This window comes from Phacochoerus africanus, chromosome 5 (genome assembly GCF_016906955.1).
Source record: "Phacochoerus africanus isolate WHEZ1 chromosome 5, ROS_Pafr_v1, whole genome shotgun sequence".
NCBI classification, from domain to species: Eukaryota; Metazoa; Chordata; class Mammalia; order Artiodactyla; family Suidae; genus Phacochoerus; species Phacochoerus africanus.
The window spans coordinates 48,748,913-48,768,942 of record NC_062548.1 but is presented as its reverse complement, the minus strand read 5'-3'; the positions used below and the strand labels follow the sequence as shown (position 1 = coordinate 48,768,942).

The window sequence follows — 20,030 nt, the reverse complement described above, 5'->3', positions numbered from 1 at the left end:
CATTCATGATAAAAAGTCTTACCAAAGAGGTAAGAGGGAACATATCTCAACATCATAAAGCCATTTATGACAAATCCACAGCCAATATAATACTCAATGGAGGAAAGCTAAAAGCCTTCCCACTAAAATCCTGAATAAGACAAGGATACTTACTCTCACCACTTTTATTCAACATAGTATTGGAAGTCCTAGTCATAGCAGACAAACAAAAGAAATAAAAGGTATCCAAATTGGAAGAGAAGAGGTAAGATTTTCACTATATGCATATAACATGATACTGTATATAGAAAACCTTAAAGGCTCCACACAAAAACTACTGAATTGATCAACAACTTCAGCAAAGTAGCAGGATATAAGATTAACATTCAGAAATCAGTTGCATTTCTGTATACTAACAATGAAATACTGGAAAAGGAATATAAAAAAGCAATACCTTTTAAAATCACACCTCCCCAAAATTAAATACCTAGGAATAAACCTGACCAAAGAGGTGAAAGACTTATATGCTGAAAATTATAAAACATTAATTTAAAAAGTTAAAGAGGGTGCAGATGAATGGAAAGATATCCCATGCTCCTGAATTGCAAGAATTGATATTGTTAAAATGGCCATACCACCCAAAGCAATCTACAGATTTAATGCTATCCTTATCAAATTACCAATGACATTCCACAGAACTAGAACAAATAATCCAAAAATTTATATAGAACCATAAAACACCAAGACTTGCCAAAGCAATCCTGAGGGGGGAAAAAGGTAGGAGGCATAACTCTCCCAGACTTCAGACAATATTACAAAGCTACAGTAATCAAGACAGTGTGGTACTGGTACAAAAACAGACATACAGACCAATGGAACAGAATAGAGAACCCAAAAATAAACCCAGACACCTATGGTAAATTAATCTTCAACAAAGGAAGCAAGAATATAAAATGGAAAAAAGGCAGTCTCCAGCAAGTGGTGCTGAGAAAACTGGACAGTTGCATGTAAATCAATGAAACTAGAACACACTCTCACGCCATGCACAAAAATAAAAGCAAAATGGCTTAAGGAGTTAAACATAAAACAAGACCCAATAAAACTCCTAGAAGAGAACCTAGGTAAAACATTCTCTGACATAAATCATACAAAAGTTTTCTTTCTTTCTTTCTTTTTTTCTTTTTTTTGTCTCTTTGCCTTTTCTGGGGCCACTCCCATGGCATATGGAGGTTCCCAGGCTACGGGTCCAATCAGAGCTACAGCTGCTGGCCTGCACCACAGCCAAAGCAACTCAGGATCCGAGCCACATCTGTGACCTATACCACAGCTCACAGCAATGCCGGATCCTTAACCCACTGAGCGAAGCCAGGGATTGAACCCGAAACCTCATGGTTCCTAGTCGGATTCATTAACCACTGAGCCATGAAGGGAACTCCATACAAAAGTTTTCTTAGGTCAGTCTCCCAAGGCAACAGAAATAAAAACAAAAATAAACCAATGAGACCTAATCAAACTTACAGGCTTTGGCACAGCAAAGGAAACCATGAGAAAAATGAAAAGACAACTATGTAATGGGAAAAAAATAGTTGCAAATGATGCAACTGACAAGGGCTTAATCTCCAAAATATACAAACAACTCATATAACTCAAAAACAACAAAAAATAAACAACCCAGTCGAAGACATAAATAGACATTTCTTCAAAGATGACATACAGATGGCCAGTAGGCACATGAAAAAATGTTCAAGATCACAAATTATTAGAGAAATGCAAATCAAAACTAAAATGAAGTACCACCTCACATTGGTAAGAATGGCCATCATTAATAAATCTGCAAATAACAAATGCTGGCGAGGGTGTGGAGAAAAGGGAACCCTTCTCCACTGTTGGTGGGAATGTAAACTAGTACAACCACTATGGAAGGTTCCTCAGAAAACTAAATAGAGAATTACCATATGATCCAGAAATCCCACTCCTGGGCATATATCTGGACAAAACTACAATTAAAAAAGATACATGCACCCCTGTGTTCATAGCAGCACTACTCACAATAGCCAAGACACAGAACCAACCTAAATGTCCACTGACAGATGAATGGATTAAGAAGACGTGGTACACAGTGGAATACTACTCAGCCATAAGAAAAAAGAACGAAATAATGCCATCTGAAGCAACACGGATGCAACCAGAGATTCCCATACTAAGTGAGGTAGTCAAAAAAAGACAAATACCATATGATATCACTTATATGTGGAATCTAAAACATGGCACAAATGAACCTATCTGCAAAACAGAAATAGACTCATAGCCATAGAGAACAGACTTGTGATTGCCAAAGGGGAGGGGGAGGGAGTGGGATGGACTGGGAGTTTTGGATTAGTAGATGCAAAAAACTATTCCATTTAGAATTGGTAAGCAATGAAGTCTTACTGTATAGCACAGGGAACTATATCCAATCTCTTGGGATAGAACACGATGGAAGATAATACGGAAAAAGCATCTATATATACGTATGACTGTGTCACTTTGCTGTATAGCAGAAATTGGCACAACATTGTAAATCAACTACACTTTATTTAAAATAAAAATAAAAATTTATAAAAAATGACTGCTGTTCTAGAACTAGCCTGGAAAGATATGCAGGAAACTGGTAACAGTGATTATCTCAAGTAAGGACATCTGCCTTCAGACAAGAGTTAGGGGTTTTTTTCTACTTGAAGGTTTTTACAATGTGCATATATAAATTTTCAAAAAAGTAATAATGACAAAAGAAAATCACTGTTAATAAAGATTAAAAAATTACAGACACTTTATAAGTTGAAAGACGGTACAGGGATCCAAACCACAGTCTAAGAGGTACATTTGCTCTGTGTCTCAACACTGCTACCTGGGCACAGGGACAAGAATTGTGTCTTTGGTTCCAGCAAGAAAAACAAGGGTGAGACAGGAGGTAGGTTAGGTTTTTCCTTTCACCGTAGTAATAAGAAAATTGGGGAAATTTTGGAAATTAGAAATGTGCAATAAATAAAGAGAAAAGCAGCAAAGTAATAACTGCAAAAACGATGGTGGCTCACCCTTAACATAGTGGCATACTTTCTACATGCCAGGAACTGTTTAAGAATTTCAAACCAACAGCTAATACAATCCTAATAATAATGAGATAGGTACCATCACTGTCTACAAATGAGGAAACTGAGGCCCAGGGAAGTTAAGTAACTTGCTCAAGGTTACACAGCCAGTAGAGGCTGGAGCTGGGATTAAACCAGACAGTTTGCCTTAGAGTTCACATACACTTTTTTTTTTTTACATTCATATACATTCTTTTTTTCACTTACAATATGTATCCTGATAAAAGGAATTTTCACACATTGAGGTCTGGAGATGTCATTCTGGCTTATATATGAGTTAAGCTGAATTTCACGCAAACTAAAACAGTCTGTCTGTGGCCTATCAAACAACACTGTATATCTTCTTTAATTATTAGAGAAAAGCGCACACTGACCAGAAGTAAAGAACATCCATGTTAAAAAAGATTAAATGCCCCCCTTTCTGGGATGTCAACGCTGGTACCCTCTGATGATAAGACTCCTTTCCCAAGTGCCAAGGTCATACTGACTTGCTGTGCACGTGGTGACCTAGTGTTTCTGAAACCTTGAAGGAACATATCCCTAACTTGTTTGATGTCCTTTGTTCCTCTAATATATAAAATATGCTGAAAACCACACATCTTCAGAGCAGTTTCTCAGAGTCATTTGAGGCTGCCTTCCAGGCTCTAGTCCTCAGTTTGGCTCAAATAAAACTCTTGTCTATTCCTATTATAGATTGTTTATTGATTATTTTTGTCAACAGTCTCAAGCATTTGGCTGCTCAAATCCTTTTATCTGGAGTTCCCATTATGGCTCAGCGGGTTATGAACCCAACTAGTATCCATGAGGATGCAGGTTCAATTCCTGGCCTCACTCAGTGGGTTAAGGAGCCAGAGTTGCCGTGAGCTGTGGTACAGATCGCAGATGTGGCTTGGATCCTGCATTGCTGTGGCTGTAGCATAGGCCAGCAGCAACAGCTCCTATTCGACCCTTAGCCTGGGAACTTCCATGTGCTGCAGGTGCGACCCTAAAAAAAAAAAGCCTTTCGTCTGAAGAACTCAAATGCAAGTAGAAAAAATCCAATTTACAGATCCAAATGGACTGGTCTGAAGTCTAAGGTGTCCCTGGTCCTGTTCTCACCACACACATAATTCCTTCCATTGTCATAATTGGTGACAAGGACAAAGCCAAGGCAGAAAGCGAGGCTCTCTCAGTTCAAGCTCCAGGAGAATAGAGGAGGGCAAGAAAAAGAAAGGGATGTCACCATGGGCTCTGAAACCCTGGCTGGAATCATACCTCCTGCCTGGAGAGCTGCAGGGCCAGAAACAGGAAGAGACACTTTTCACATCTTATCTGCAACAAACAATTAACTCCACTGGCCTTACCCGCAGGATCAGCCCTGCACCACTGGAGGGGCCGCTGGCCCAGTCTGCCTCCAGCCTCAGTCTCTGGATAGAAGAGCCAGGTCCTGGACTGAGAAAGTTAGGATTTGACTTAGTTCACCAGGTTCAAGGTGGAGAGGCGACAGCTTTCGCGGTCTCCTGCTGCCAGTGCCCTGGACCTTCCATCGAAGATAGCAGAACGCCCACCTCCTCCAGCCCCTTTCTCTGAGAAGCCTTTCCTGCCCCCTCCATTTGCAGTCAGTCTCTGTGGGAGCCATATCCCCCTCACTGCATCCTGTCCCAGCACCTCTCCAGGTGTCTTCTTGAAGTCAGTGCTGGCTCCAGTGTTAGGATGTGGGGCCCTTGGCACTTCCCTCCTTGTGACAACGTGGGCCTGGCTCGATAGAAAAACAAGTGGGACAAGTGTCGCTTCTGTTGTGAAAGGGGTAAGAGCCTATGACTGTCCTGGAGGTTTGAGGCCTCTCCACCCAACTCCGCACTCCTTCCCATGCAGCTGCTTCCTTGCCACCCAGAGGATCTGGTCGTCCAAACCCCAGACCTCTGAGATGGGATTGAGGCATGTGAACGGGGTCCTGGGCTCCTGAGAGAGCTCCACCAGACACCAGGCAGGAGTGTCCTGGCCACACCTGACCCAGCTTGGTCAGCTGGACTTCTGAGAACACAGTTAGAAATAAAATAGCAGGTGTTCCCACCATGGCTCAGTGGTAACAAACCTGACTAGTATCCAGGAGGTCGGGAGTTTGATCCCTGGCCTCCCTCGGTGGGTTAAGGATCCAGTGTTCCCATGAGCTGTGGTGTAGGCTGCAGACACAGCATGGATCCCACATTGCTGTGGCTGTGGTGTAGGCCAGTGGCTACAGCTCCAATTCAACCCCTAGCCTGGGAACCTCCATATAACGCAGATATGACCCTAAAAAGACAAAAAACAAAAACAAACAAACAAACAAACAAAAAAAAACAAAGAAAGAAGGAAGGAAAGAAAAAGAAAGAAGTGGCTGAGGGGCGTGGCTAAGTCATACACTCACAGTGGAGGCAGTGAAAGGTTGATCTAAGCGCTTTTGAAGCAATCAGTATTTGACAAAAGCCTCCATGGCTTCATGATAGCTGCCTCATATGGGAACTTTGATTTCCCCGGGGAAAAACGTCATGAAATAAGTGTGGCTACAGAAAATACATACTAAGAAATATGGAGCATTTGTCTGAATGTTGGAGGAGTTGTAAAAGGAAAACCAACCTGTGTGTTTGCATTATTTCCGTCATTTCTGGTGATTACGAAAGATGGGAAGTGTTTCCTTCTAAATATCTAGGAAACAGGACTGACAGGAGTCCACACACACATATTCAAGCCCAGGGTCAAAAAATAAGAAATGAACATTGTGGTGAATAAAGGAAAACCTGGCAAGATGAAATGGGTCCGTGCTTGAGGAAAATCTCTTCACCTGGATTCCACCAGCTTGTTCTTGCCTCAGAAAGCAAATCACATGGAATCACAGGTACTTCAAAGAACGCGGCTGCCCACCCGATCTTCAAAGGTTCCTAGGATGGCTCTCTAAGATCCTCTTCTCCGAGCTGACCCTCTTCCATTTTCCTCTCTGAACCACAAGAGATGGCAGAATTGCTTCTGCACAGTTGAAATGTGCCTCTGTGTTCAGAACAAAGTCTAATCTCAGGTTTTGATCTCTGCATCCACAGTGGGTGTAAGTCTGTGTGACTCCAGGCATGCTCTTTCATCTCTTCGGCCTCAGTAAACAAAGGCGCTACAGCTGTAGCCAAAAAAGTGATCCAGACAAAGAAAGACAATGATGAAGTCTAAATTCATCTGCAGAACATGCCTATCACTGCTCAAAGGGTCTGGGGCCACCACCAACTCCTCTGACTCACTTTGTCCCCAAGGTTTCTATGCCCTCAAAGCCACACTTCACTTATCAATAATAATGCATTTTGCCAGTTTGGGTTGGCTGAGAATGTAACTAACTATCAAAAGGAAGTCCTGACTAGCAAAAGAAGTCAATGACTCCATGAAAAATCTGATGTCATTCTAACCCAAAGTAATGACATTTGAAGTTTTAGTTATGGATAACTATATCTTTCATATTTGGAGATAGTGTTTATAACTTAGCAAAATTCTCCTAACCCCTGTACTACTTTCATGAATCCTGTTGGGATCCAGGGACCTTGAACTGGGAATTAGTGCAACTGGTGATCTTTAAGGTTCCAGCATTTCATGGTATTTAGCTGAAGATATTCTGGCTGCCAAGGGGGTAGGATAGCAAAGACTCCATCTACTACCAGGAAGAATGTAATTTGGTACAATATTTGTGAGGGTCAATTCTGCAAAATATTTTAAAAACCTTAAAATGGGTCAGAAGAAGTTCTGGTTCTGATGACAGTAGAGTAGCTTCTATTGGGCCAGTGCTCCTGCAGATAACAAGTATACACTCCAAACAAAATATTTTAGAAATGAACTACTTGCAAGCATTAGAGAGCAACCTGAAGCAAGCAGAAATCAGGCGGACTGTGACCTTTGAAAGGAGGAACCACACTGGATGAGATTTCTATATTTAGATAGAGAGGGCTCACCTCAGTCTGCCAGGCAGAAAGTTGTGATCTTATTGCTTGAGGCATCAGAGGACAGAGTTCAGGTCTGCCAGAGAGGCTGGAAATTGAGAAGATAAATCTTAAAAAAAAGCTAAATTTTTAAAGAGCTGAGCACAGATTTTAACTGCTGCCCATTTCATGAGAGACAGAGTTTGGAGTTTGAATCCTGACAGTTTTTCCGGGAGAGATTTCATAGACACATTGGGCATTCTATTGCTATCCAGGGAAGGAGGAGTGGAAGCAAGCAAAAACTATGTCCTAGAATTAAAATTTCCCCCTCAGACTAAGAAAAACATCGAGATAGACACACTTTAAAGGGTAAAAACCAAGCTTTCGCAACATCAATTTCCTATGCCATAATTAACTGCCTGCTATCATCAAAGAGAGGCAAAAGATACAGAATCTCTAAATCTATTTTCCACAAAAACCAGGAGACAATAAAAAAATAACTAGACATGCAAAGAAAAAGAAAAATTCAGCCCATACTTAAAAAAAAAAATCCATCAACAGAAAGAACTCCAAAATAACGCAGATGTTAGAATTAGCAGACCAGAAATTTACAGTAGCTATTACATGTTTGAGGAACTAAAGGAAAAAATTACCATAATGAGTGAAGAGGTGTAGTCTCAGCAGAGCAAAAGAAACAATTTTTAGTAAAGAACCAAATGAAGTTCTGGAGTCTGTTGTGGCTCAGCAGAAACGAATCTGACTAGTATCCATGAGGACGCAGGTTTGCTCTCTGGCCCTGCTCAGTGGGTTAAGGATCCAGCCTTGCTGTAAGCTGTGGTGTAGGCTGCAGACGTGGCTTGGATCCCAAGTTGCTGTGGCTGTGGTGTAGACTGGTAGCTGCTGCTCCAATTCAACCTGTAGCCTGGGAACCTCCATACAATGGGGATATGGCTCTAAAAAGATGAGAGAGAGAGAGAGAAAAAGAAAGAAAGAAAGAAAGAAAGAAAGAAAGAAAGAAAGAAAGAAAGAAAGAAAGAAAGAAAGAAAGAAAGAAAGAAAGAAAGAAAGAAAGAAAGAAAGAAAGGAGGGAGGGAGGAAGAAAGAAAGGAGGGAGGGAGGGAGGGAAGGAGCGAGGAAGGAAGGAAAAGAAAGAAGAAGGAAGGAAGGAAGGAAGAAAGGAAGGAAGAAGAAAAGAAAAGGAGGAAGAAGGGAAGAAAGAAAGAACCAAATGAAGTTCTAGAACCAACAAGACTAAAAACTGAAAAAAAATCAGTGGATAGACCTAATATTAGGTTGGAGGCAAGAGAAAAAAGGGTAAATGAACTAGAAGACAGGCCAATATAAACTATCCAATCTTAAAAACACAGAGCAAAAACAAATTTTTTTTAATGAAAGTGCTTCAGTGACATTTAGTACAATATCAAGCTGTCTAATACATGTGTAATTGGGATCACAGAAGGGAAGAGAGGGAAAATGGGCAGGAAAAGTATTTGAAAGAATATGGCTGAAAATTTCCTAAACTTGTTGGAAAACATTAACTTATGAACCCAAGAATCTCAGCAAACTCCAAGGAAGATAAACACACACACCCAGAGCTGCATATCATAGTTAAACTGCTGAAAAATAAAGAGCAAAGTCTTGGGCAGCCAAAGAAAATGACACACATACAACGGACCAAGGATATGAATCACACCTGACTTTTTATCAGAAGCAATGAAGCCAGAGATCATGGGATGATAAGATAATGAAATGATTCATGGTAAAGCTCTACATCCAGTAAAATATATCTTTACAAAAATTAAGGTCACAGACTTGTTTAGTTAAACGAAGTTGAGCAAATTCTTCATCAGGAAATGTGAAAGGAAGTTATTGCATTTGAAGAGAAATGACACGAGAAGGAACCCTGGGTCTTCAATATGGGAAGAAGATACCAAAAATGGTAAATGTGTGGTCAAAATAAAAGATCACCCTTTTAGTCCTTCTGTAATTTCTTTCAGAGATAACCAGCACTTGTTTTTGCCTGTGATCTACATGGTAGATATAGTTATGCATGTATATAGTTACATGATATAGTTCAGCATGTATCTCAGACCACACAGGAATTAGAAATCAACGACGAAGTATCTAGAAAATCTTCAAATTAAAATTGAGCAGTACATATTTAGGCTTATTGATTATAAAATCCTAAACCTATGAAACCTGTAGAAGAAAACACAGAAGATCTTTGCAATCTTGGGGCAGGCAAAGATTTCTTAGGACATGCAAAAAAACTAATCATAAAAATGTTTTAAATGATAAATTGCCCTTCATCAAATTCTTGTTAGAAACAAAGAAAATGAAAAAAGAGACAAGTCATAGACTGAGAAAATATTCTCAATACATTTAGCAGGCAAAGTACTTGCATCCAGAATAAAGAATGCCTATAAATCCAAAATGAAAGATATCCAGTCCAATATTAAAAATAGCCAAAGAACAAGCACAGACACTTTACAAATGGCCAACAGGCTCATGCAAAGTTGTTGAACATAATTAATAATTAGAGAAATGCAAATTAAAACCACAAGATATCATTTTTCATGTACTAGAATGCCTAAAATTTTATAAAGACTGACCCCTCCAAATATTGGTTAAGACATAGAACAACTGGAACTCTTGTATTTTCTGGTGGGAACATACAGTAGTTTTACTTAGAAATTCAACATAGAATGTGACCTAGGTATTTCTCCTAGGTATTTTCCCAAGAGAAAAAAAAAAAAAAATCATCCACTAGGAGTTCCCATCATGGCTCAGAGGTAATGAACCTGACTAGTATCCATGAGGACTTGGGTTTGATCCCTGACCCCACTCAGTGGGTTAAGGATCCAGTGTTGCTGTGAGCTGTGGTGAAGGTTGCAGATGCGGCTCAGATCCCGAGTTGCTGTGGCTGTGGTGTAGGCCTGCAGCTGTAGCTCCGATTCGACCCCTAGCCTGGGAAACCTCCATAGGCCTCGGATGTAGCCATAAAAAGATAAAGAAAGGAAGGAAGGAAGAGAGGGAGGGAGGGAGGAAGGAAGAAAGAAAGACTTGGCACCTGTTCTTCACAGCTTTCACTGTACTCCAAAATTGGAAATAGCCCCAATGACCATCAACAGGGGAACAGATCAACAAACTGTGGTATAATCCTGCTATTGATTACCTCTCAGCCAGCCTTAGGACAGACGCAGGGCACAGCAGAATTTGCACTGTGCCCACGGTCTGAACACCCCACAAGTAACCCCAGACCTAGATGCCAAGATTGGAGGACACAGTAAGGTCAGAGGTTGGTGCCTGAAGACCAAGAGGGAGGAACTTTCTTCTCTGGGAGGCCAGCTCCTCCTTTCTGAAAGTGACAGGGCACACAGACCCACTTTTGGCACCTGGACTGTGTCTTGGAAAAGCAAAAGGGGAGAAGAAACCTTGGGTGACATCAGAAACTTAGCTCTCTCGGAGTCTAAGTTTTAAAGCAGTAGAAATGGAGATCTCTTCAGTTAGTAAAATGAAATATTTTGTTGCTACCCACAGGAAAGAGGCCTTGCGTGCAAGATGAGAGGAGGTGGGTTTTTTCGGGTTTTTTGTTTTTGTTTTTAATGTCTGCACCCACAGCATATGGAAGTTCATGGGCCAGGGATCTAACCTAAGCCTCCACAGTGACCCAACCCACTGTACTCAGATTCTTAACCTACTGCACCACAGTGGGATCTCTGAGCTTAGTGGGTTTTTTTCTCTTCTTTTTTTTTTTAGAGCCACACCTGTGGCATATGGAAATGTCCGGGCTAGGGGTCGAATTGGAGCTGCAGCTGCTGGCCTACACCACAGCTAGAGCAACTCCAGATCTCAGCTGCATCTGAGACCTATGCTGCAGCTTGTGGCAATGCTGGATCCTTAAACCACTGAGTGAGACCAGGAATCAAACCCACATCCTCATGGACACTAATCGGGTTCATAACCGGCTGAGCCACATCGGGAACTCCAGATATTTTTTAAAAAGACGAAAGTTATATATTTTTTGCATTTCTGACTTGCAGCTGAGTTATATATACATTTCTAGAGGATCTAAATATGAGAGATGGACCATGAGAGGAGAAGCCTCTGGGAAGAGAGGCTGGAGACCTCAAAGCCTCCAAGTCAAGATTCTGGGGTACCTCTGCATAGTGGTACCCTGGTGATATGACCTGCCACAGTAAGCTTCATTGAGCTCTGCTGGCACAAAGTAAGCTGCTCTCCCTCTGAAACTCAAATGAACTCCAGTGCCGTTTCACCTTTGGAGAAAGGATAGTTTCTACACGGACTCAGTACCAACTCTGAGAAACACATCTGCATGTTGTTGAATATTAACATTTATTGTTAAAAATTAAATCTTATTATTCCCATGAAATCCGCAAAGTTTTTAAGCATTCACCTTCCACTCCAGAGCCCAAAATCTCAGAAAGGCTCTTGCTTCTGTTCCAAGGGGTGATGGTAGGGTGACCCTTCCCCCGCCTTCACACCCCAACCCCACCTAACCAGAGGATGACAAAGAAATCTCGGTCATCCCCAAGGGACTGAGGTTCTTTCATCACTAGAAACTTCCAGAGACAGGTTGAAACTTGAATGACCAGCCATCCCAGTTGGCCTGGGACTGTCCCCGTTTTAGCACCAAAAGCCTCATATCTCAGGAAACGTCTCAGTTCCTTGCAAACTATGCTGGAGTCAGTCAGAGGTTGTCCCTCTCCGAGGAGGGCTGACTCCTGTCCTAGAGCCTTCTGTTTGAAAGGCTTCCTCTACCTGCACCCTGCCTGCCTTCAGCCTGTTCTCCTGGTGCTTTGAGTTTGGTCTCACCCGTACCTTACCCCAGGCTCCCCTGGATCTCAGCTACAATCAGTCTTAGCCCTTCTTGGTACCTCCGGGCTAATTCCCCAAAGAACCTGTAGTTTATAAAGTGTTATTATCAATGAAGAGCCATCTGTAAACTTACGCAGATATCCACAATGATGATAAAGTACATCTTTCACACACATCCCTATGTCCACAGCAGCACTATTCACAGTAGCCAAGACATGGAAACAACCTAATGTCCATCAAGGGATGAATGGATTAAGAAGATGCGGTACATATACACAATAGAATACTACCCAGACAAAAAAATGAACAAAATAATGCCACCTGCAGCAACATGGATGAAACCAGAGATTCTCATACTAAGTGAAATAAGTCAGAAAGAGAAAGACAAAGAATACCGTATGGTATCACTTTATGTGGAATCTAAAATATGGCACAAATGAACTTATTTATAGAACAAACACAGACTTAGAGACATGGAGAACAGACTTATGGTTGCCAAGGGGGAGGGGGAGGGAGTGAGATGGACTGGGAATTTAGGGTTAGTAGATGCAAACTATTCCATTTAGAATGGATAAGCAACGAGGTCCTGCTCTATAGCACAGGGAACTCTATCCAATCACTTGTGATAGAACATGATGGAAGATAATATGAGAAGAAGTGACTGGGTCACTTTGCTGTACAGCAGAAATTGACAGAACATTGTAACTCAACTGTAATAAAAATATTTTAAAAGAACATTTTTACTTGTGTTCTTTATATCCACATCATTCCAAAATGCTTTAAAACTATGCATACACACTATTATGTATAAAATAGACAGGTAACAAGGACCTACTGTATAGCATGGGGAAATTTACTTGATACTGTGTAATAACCTCTATGGGAAAAGAATCCGAAAAGGAATGTATGCATGTGGATGTATAAATGATTTACTTTGCTGTATGTCTGAAATTAACTCAACTTTGTAAGTCAACTATATTCAAATAAAATTAAAAAAAAAATTTTGGCACCAACATTCACTGCCCTCTTCTGAGCTCTCTTAAATAAAAGCCCAATTTGGAGACTGAAGTTTATGTTTTGTTTCTGGTCCATAGGAATCCTGGAGGCATAACAGAAACAGAACAAAAAGAAAACGGGGAGTTCCCGTCGTGGCGCAGTGGTTAAGGAATCCGACTAGGAACCATGAGGTTGCGGGTTCGGTCCCTGCCCTTGATCAGTGGGTTAACAATCCGGCGTTGCCGTGAGCTGTGGTGTAGGTTGCAGACGAGGCTCGGATCCCGCGTTGCTGTGGCTCTGGCGTAGGCCGGTGGCTACAGCTCCCATTCAACTCCTAGCCTGGGAACCTCCATATGCTGCAGGAGCGGCCCAAGAAATAGCAACAACAACAACAACAAAAAAAAAAAGAGACAAAAGAAAATGGGCAGTGTTCACTACTCCTCAGCTGGCTCCAGGGGTTCGCTGCTGAAGCAGCCTGCCGCTCTCGATGGGCATGTCTAGCAGGGGGGCTGGTTTGGACTGCAGCCTTCCTTCCTTCATTCATTCATTCACTCATTCAGCAAATATTCACTTTGTGTCCAAGTGCTTCAGAGATGCACCTAAACAAAACCCCCTGCCAGGCATTCACTAAGGCTCCTGCCTGCCGTGACTGACCCTCAGGCCCACTTCTGTGTCCTCTGTGTCCTGCACCAAGGGGAGTAAGCGGGAGGTTAGGGAGCAAATACAGGGCCCTAGGAAAGGAAAAAGTCTTTCCTTGACCATCGTGAGGTCCCTGTCTGGGCCTGAAAATTAAACGGACAAAGATTAATAGGAGAAAAGCATAGACACTTATTTCATATCCATTCTACATAACCTGGAAGCCTTCCTAAGGAAATGAGGACCTAAAGAGACAGTTGGGCCTGAGCATTCTGTGCTGGGTTTCATGAAGAGTGAGCAGGCGTGCAGGAATATGCGGCGGGGGGGGGGGGGGTGTGAGTGGAAGAAACGGGTTGGGGGGGTGCCCAGCAAGGCCTGTTTGTTAGGATTCTTCTTGGCACCTCTTTGTCCTCAGAGATAAGGATGCTCCTTTCCTCCAAGTAAAGGGAGGCCACCTCTCACAGGAGGGCTTTATGACCTGTTTCAGGGAAGAAGGGCAACTGGGGAAGGAGAACGGAGCAAACTTCCAGCCGCTGTTTGCTCAAGTCCTCAAAGCACCCCAGTGCCCTATTTGGGGGTAGCATATGCTGAACCCAACATGGGCTCTGGCAATAACGATGCCATCTTATATAATCCAAGAGCCTGTTGTACAAGACATAACCAGGAGCAGAAATGAGTGAAACCAGCTGCATCGTCCCTCACCACCCCTCCCCCAAGGGACCCCTGGCACACCTCTCACTGACAGCAGTCAGGGCCTTGATGTCAGAACCAGGCTTTCGAGGCGTATCAACCCCACTGTAAAACGGCACGGAAATGAATCCTCAAGTCCTCCACTTATTCAACACAGTAGACAGTCCTTGTATTACAGGTCTTGAATGCGGGAGCAACAGAATCTGTATCTGGGAACATCACAAGGGACTATATGCTAAGAGAATGGCAGTTCCTTGAATCATGGGCAGGGCTGGGTTGTCCAGTTTAGGAATGGGCAGGGCCAGAGAACAGGCATGGCCAAAATGGGCACAAAGCAGGAGGGATGTGCTTTTGGGGGAGGGGGGGTCACTGCTGAGCTGAACAAGGTAAGCTCCCAAGTCTTAGATAACAGCATCCCAACAATGGAGCTTGGTGGTATGTCCCCTCCCTGAATTCCCTCGCTCAGGCCCGGGCTGCACTAAGAGAGGCTAAGAGGAACTGGCATCTCGCTCCTGTGTGGCATCTGGTGCCACCCCCTCCCCTAGATATCACACAGTGGAAGGAAGGGACACTGCCCCCAAGGAAACTGGTTGCAGCAGAGATGGGTGGCCCCAAATATACTACAGTTCTCCCAACAAGGTTTGATTGCATCTTTGTAATGAGGCTTCTGCAATAACTACTCAGGGGTGCAGGCAGCCTCTGGAAGCTGAACAGTCAAGGAAGCCAAATCTCCCCTCCGAAAAAGCCTCCTGAAAAGAACAATACTTTGCCTTCAGCCCAGTGAGACTAATTTCGGGCATCTGGCTTCCAGAACTGTCAGAGAATACACTTGTGTTGTTTTAAGCCACCAAGGATGTTACATCAGCCACAGCAAACCAAAACACCCAACATGACAAGCAGGAAGGTAGAGAGGGACCAATGGCTCACTTGTCACATCCCAGGAACCTAGACCCTGACTCCTGCTAGAAGCATCCTCCCATTGTCCCTGAGGTCCCAGAGCACCTGCCTAAGTGGGAGAGTCCTCCAGGTGCAGCGGAGCCCTGCAAAAAGCCAAGGTCCTTCACTGGCTCCAAGCGGACCACTCACCCGCCCTTGGCCTCTGACAGACAGGGTACTTTATGAATCCAGTGACACGCGAGTGTGTCAGGGCATGGAGTGGGCAGGCTGTAAGAACTCTCAGGGCTTATCTGGATGCCTCTACAGTTCCCATGAGTCTAAACTGATGCATCCATTGTACAAACAAGCACATCTTGGAAACATCCAGATCAGAGCAGGAGCTGTTACAGGCTAGGAAGGTAAATGATGATACTGGTCCTGAGCGCAGCCGCTGTCACTCAAGGCATTTTGATCACAGAGCATCAGGGGCACTGGACCAGGTCACAGGTGTCTTCTGAAAGATGCACAGACAAGCCCAGGTGAAAAGGAAATGTTTTCTGCTGCTCGTTTGTTCCAGCCTCAGCCAGAATGTATTTATCTCAACATTTCTCAGCACAATGGGGTGTGAAGCAGGGGGGAAGGGAGACCCTCTAGCAACTCATTGTCTGGGAGGGTAATTTAGTCCAAGCTCCTATTTACTGGAAGAGCTTTCTACCCACACAGCAAAAAAGTTCTGAAATAAAGAAGGCCTGTAATTGTTTATTTCCTTTTACTTTTTTGGTAACGACAGTTAAAAACTGTCCTTCAAACTTAGTCCCAAAAGACATCAGAGCTTGACAATGACGAATGGGGAACAGATGTTTCTGGACTGTCAGAATGGCAGTTTCCTCCTCGACACGTGGGCTCCGGAACACAGAGTGGGTCACTGTCCGGCCTCGGGGGCCAGACAGACCAGGCCTGGCAGCCAGGCCCAGGCTCCGAGGGTGTGCGGGACCATGGGCCAGGCTTCCCTTGACTGAGTTGGGCAATTCGGGGCTTTTAACTGCCTTGGGGATTGGGGCGGGTGCCTTGAATGAGGAACTAGGACAGGCCCTGACTTCCCAGCAGGGGTCCAGCTCAACTGACAGTTCTCTCTCCCTGAGGCCAGTGAAGCCACTGTTCTCTCTCCCCCAGGCCAGTGAGGCCAGGGACAGAGGAGGATCTGCTTTTCTCAGGACTTGGGAGCTAACTCTGCAGTTCTGTGCCACTCACTTTCCCATGTCACTTCCCTCTCCCACTTCCCTTTCCCTGGAAACCCGCTAGCCAGACATGGGCAGACAGGAGTGGGAGAGATGGGGGATAATGGTCAGGCAGCCTCATCCTCTCAGAGGTCCCCACCCTATCCAGGCTCTGGTCCACAAAGGCATCAGCCCCCAGCAGGTCACCTCACAGTTCTCTACTGGCCTCAGTACACAGTACCCCAGGCTCTTGCTGTCCATGTCCTGGGGGTGTTCAGTGGGAGTTGGGGGGCGGGGTGGCTGGAGGGTCCACGTGGGTGCAGCTGGAGTGGCTATGCTTACTCCCAGGGCAGCTGTAGCCCAGGCTTGAGGCGCATCCTACCCGAAACCAGAGGGGGCCCTGCCACACTCCCCGAGGTGTCTTGGCACTCAGTGCCCCTCCCTCGCCCTCCAGGGAAGCAGCAGCAGGGGCTGAAGCCGCTCCACACCCCTCTTTCGCTCCACACTCCCAACACCACGTGGGCCGCACTTTCACGCCTATTTAGAACCACGGAGACCTACCGTGTGCCTGATTCTAGATGCCCGCAGTTAGGAGGCAGCCTCTGCAGTCCAACTCCCCGGGTTCCATCCCAGCACTGGACTCACCCTCCATGCCTGGGCATTTCATAACCTTGGGATGCCTCAGTTTCCCCAGCCTTAAACAGTGAACTTCTGCTCACTACTTTCCAGGAGAGCTGCTTGTGACGATTAAATGTCAAGTGCTCCGTGGTGCTGGCCTGACCTGCAGGAGCATCAGCTACAAGAGGTGCAGAGAGCTGAGCACCTGGCCTCAATGGTGGCTTGAGGTGGTCGGACTGTGTCCTTGAACCGCGCAACCGCATCCCGGTCAGCCTTCAGTGGGCTTGCAGCGCGCAGGCGCAAGTCCTGTGGCCCATGCGCGTGCGCACCAGCGGATGCCAGACGGGGAGCGCTGCTGGGAACAGCGTCATGGCCCTGAGGATTCAGAGCAGAGGGCAGGGGGACGAGGGGGCGGCTGGAGCCCAGTTCGCTCTTGCGAAGCACTTCCTGAACTGCACATTCAGTTACCACAAAATGAGTCAAGGTCCCTTTCAAGTGGCTTGTTGAGCTTCCCTCTGATCTGGCACAGCCTCCCCGGGATGGACGGGCCACAGTCTTTCCTGGTGAGCTGTCGTGTCCCGCTCGGAAATCCCTAGACTTGGCACCGTGCCAGCTCCGAACTGCTTCACTTCTCCCTGATAACCACCCCACGGGGCGGGGTCTGGTCAGGTCCCCATTTTACAGATAAGGAAACTGAGGATCAGAGAGGTTGCCATGAGTGGCCTTCGGTCACACAGCTGTCAGGGTCAGGGCTGGGGTTTGAACACATGACTGTCTGGCTCTTCCCTGTGTGTTCTTTCACCTGACTCACTGCGGCAGGGAAGGGAGGCCACGTTCATCTTCCCCGCCAGGGTGAGATTGAGGCCCGGAAGCTCTCTCTGGGCCCATTTGTGAAAAGGAGATGCTGAGGAGGTGAGGTTGTGGAAATGGAGGGATTAGAACCCATTTCTCACATCCCAGGAGGAAACAGGGGGCTTACTCTCCAGGCAGGAAATACAAGGGTCCCACTGATGGGATAGTGCCTCTCAGTGGACTGATTTCTCATAAGAAAGGGCATCACTTTGTCCACTAAGTGTCTCATCCAAAAGACCAAGGTTCTATGGATGAGATAGAGGGCCACAAAAGGCTCTCCCTAAAACCTGGCTTCAGGACCAGGCACCCGGCCTGGGTGGAGGGGGAGCCACAGTTGGAAAAACCCTTCATCCAGGGGTGAGGGGGGTGGGGCTTGGCTCTGCTGGGACTGCAGCACCCCAAAGCCCATGGGGGTCCCACCACATGGGGTTCCTTTTGGGTCCCTGGGAAAGAAGGAGGGATTCTCAGAGGTACTTGGGAAATCAGAGAGAGAAAAGGAAGCAGGTGCATTTGAAACACAAAGACCGCCTGTGGAAAACCCAGGCTGGCCAAGAAGGTCTGAGCTGTGCTGATGGTGACATGGTTCTTTGTTTTTGCTATTGTCCTTGTTGTTTTGATTCAGTTTAGGAATTTTCTTAGCGATCACCACTAGGAAAGTCAGGCGGTCACACATATGAAAGGAAAAAAAAAAGAACAACAAAACTGGGTGATAACAACACATCAACAAATCTTAAGGACATTTTCACTCACTCACGGGACTCCCCCATCTTTTTGAGATGGAAATGAGGCTGAGCCTAAAGTCACATCTTGTTTCCTGATTCCCTTTGTCTTTTTTTTTTTAAGTTACTTTCAATTATAGAAATAGCACACAACCTCATTGTAAAATGCTACACACTGTGAATAAGACTCAGGAACCCCTTGACCACTGCCCGATGGAGATGGACGGGACCTCTCCCGTCAACCATGGCGCTCCGTTTGCTGGAGGTCTCTGTGGCCTGGATAGAGCTTTTTTGACTTCTCATTTACTACTTAGTTTGTGAGAATGGGCTCTGTGCTGGTGACTAAAGCATAGGCTTAAAGAATAGTGGTGTCCTGTAAGCCAGATCCTAGACTTTGCCAAAACACCTCCCTCCTCAGAAGGGGACAGAAAGGTCTGAATTGCCCCCAGACTCTTCGTTCAAACAATACCTCAGCCTTTTTTATGTGAAGCTCTTTCACACACCTCCCCAGTACCCCCATGCTCTGAGCCAGGGCTGGTCAGCATCGGCATTTCTGTCTTCAAGATGCTACACCAAAATCTCCTTAGAGCTAAAACCACTCTCCCTAGATGTTTTCTCCACTCCAGCAGTGACTCCCCACCCCAAGTCCTGCCTTCTCACTGAGATCTCAGGAGGTGATCACCTCCAGGCATGAATGTCCCCAACCATACTCCCATCAGAGTCCCTAAGGTTCCTGATTGAAGTAAACCGCTCCTGTGTCAGGCTTCATGAAGCGCTGAGCCTGTGTTCTTATGGAGATTTTCCATCTAGTCTCTCAAACCAGAGGCATTGGAGATGAGTTTCTGGAACCTTCTAGAAGGTCCAGACCTACAAGCTTGTAGAACCGGAGGAAAGAAATGCACCAGCCTCCACCCCAACCCTGTTCTTCTCATACCCTCCAGGCTGATCTCATCCACATGATCATGAGGAGGTACAGCATCCAAATTCCCAACTGGACTGCAGTGTTGCTCTGAAGATGAAGTAGACTGTTGTGTGGGCGGTAGCAGCTGTGTGGGTACCCTCAAGTGGGAACAACTGGGACAAGCGGTAGAAAAGTAACACAGTATGAAAAACGTGAGGACCTGGAGTCTACAACAGTTTTCTCAGAGAATACAGCACAGATGTACTCTGCACACAAAGGTCTGTGCACAAGATCAGGCCAGCATGGGAGACCTGAACTGCTCTCCCTTCCTAGAGATGATGATGATGATGATTTTGTCTTTTTGTCTTTTCTAGGGCCGCTCCAGCAGCACATGGAGGTTCCCAGGCTAAGGGTCGAATTGGAGCTGCAGCTGCCGGCCTACGCCAGAGCCACAGCAACCCAGGATCCAAGCCGCATCTGCAACCTACACCACAGCTCACGGCAACACCGGATCCCCAACCCACTGAGCAAGGCCAGGGATCAAACCTGCAACCTCATGGTTCCTAGTCAGATTCGTTAACCACTGAGCCACCACGGGAACTCCCCTAGACATTATTTGATAGTGCTCGTTAGCACATTAAATGCCTTGAGAAGTCCTGCAATAATGGAAA

The 20,030-nt window shown here is 45.2% G+C and overlaps 1 long non-coding RNA gene across 2 annotated transcripts in view; it reads right to left on the bottom strand.

Moving 5' to 3' along the window:
* Positions 1-20,030, bottom strand: part of LOC125127725 (uncharacterized) — a 155,954-nt gene that overhangs the window by 53,416 nt on the left and 82,508 nt on the right. Inside the window, exon 2 of one of the 2 annotated variants that reach the window (XR_007135041.1) lies at positions 7,049-7,124. The exons of the other annotated variant lie outside the window; for it this stretch is intronic. This is a non-coding gene — a long non-coding RNA (uncharacterized LOC125127725). The remainder of the gene's footprint in view (positions 1-7,048; positions 7,125-20,030) is intronic. 2 annotated transcript variants of the gene reach the window in all.